Consider the following 1523-nt stretch of genomic DNA (forward strand, 5'->3'; position numbering starts at 1 on the left):
CCTGCGTCCTTTTGATTTGTATTATCTTGTATACAATTGTTAATAGAGATACTAGCATTGTCATATAATCCACCAGGTTTGTTAGGTAAAGTTTCTGGTAGAGGAAATGTTCTCCCAGAGGATTTGATCGAAGGCAATACTATGTTTCCAGTTCCCAAGGATTTGATAAGAGGATGAGGTCTTGGTTTGAAATGTTCTCTCAGATTTGATAGAAGACAATGTCAAGTCACTCTTCAATTGTCTACTCTTGTGGGGAATATGTCTATTTGCAGAATTAGTATATGTATAAACATTAAACTCTAGAAATACTGGTTCCATTTCATCACAATTAAGTGAAATGTGCATAAAAGGACTTTCACCTTGAGTAGGTGATACATGTTGCCAACTAATGACCTTCCTACCTTGCTGGATTTCTTCGAAGTTTCAGAGGATTATAGAGCTTAATTTGCCCTGTATCGAAAGATTTTAGCAGTGAAAAGTGCCACGACGGTAGTTTGGTAATAATTTAGCTCTGTGCAGCTCAGCCTGTTAGCTTCATCCTCGTGCGGGAGGGCGTAGGGGGACAGATGCAGTTTGTGGCTGATCCTTAAAGGAAGGTTTGGTTAACATGCGTCATACTCGTTTAGTTTTATTCATTAGGAACTAGCATATGTGTTAATACAAGAAGGCATTGATGGCCTCGAGTCTTGCACCCGATATTGATAATGGATATATAGGCCTATTGCTTCTTCAAGTAGTCCATAAGAGGTTGTTATAAAGATTATTTTTAGCTCATCTGATTTTTAGCCCACCATCATCAGATGGTGGGCTATTAAAATCACTCTGCGTCCGTGGTCCGTCCGTCCGTTAACAATTTCTCGTTATCGCATCTCCTCAGAAACTACTGGGGGGATTTTGACCAAACTTTGTCAGAAAGATGTATTGGTACCCTAGTTGTGTCCCCCTGAAAATCAGACTGGTTCAACAATTTATGAGTGAGTTATGGCCCTTTGTTTATTTCTATAATTTACATAGATTTATATAGGGAGAAACTTTGAAAACCTTCTTGTCCAAAACCACAGAGCCTAGGGCTTTGATATTTGGTATGAAGCATTATCTAGTGGTCCTCTACCAAGATGATTCAAATTATTTCTCTGGGGTCAAATGGCCCCGCCCTGGGGGTCACATGGTTTATATAGACTTATATAGGGAAAAACTTTGAAAAACCTCTTGTCCAAAACCACAGGGCCTAGGGCTTTGATATTTTGTATGTGACATCATCTAGTGGTCTTCAACTAAGATCGTTCAAATTATACCCCTAGGGTCAAATATGGCCCCACCCTGGGGGTCATATGGTTTACATAGACTTATATAGGGAAAAACTTTGAAAATCTTCTTGTCCAAACCACAAAGCCTAGGGCTTTGATACTTGTAATGTAGCATCATCTAGTGGTTCTCTACCAAGTTTGTTCAAATTATCCCCCTAGGGTCAAATATGGCCCCGTCCCGTGGGTCACATGGTTCATATAGACTTATATAGGGAA

The sequence above is a fragment of the Mercenaria mercenaria genome, chromosome 5, assembly GCF_021730395.1.
Source record: "Mercenaria mercenaria strain notata chromosome 5, MADL_Memer_1, whole genome shotgun sequence".
Lineage (NCBI taxonomy): Eukaryota > Metazoa > Mollusca > Bivalvia > Venerida > Veneridae > Mercenaria > Mercenaria mercenaria.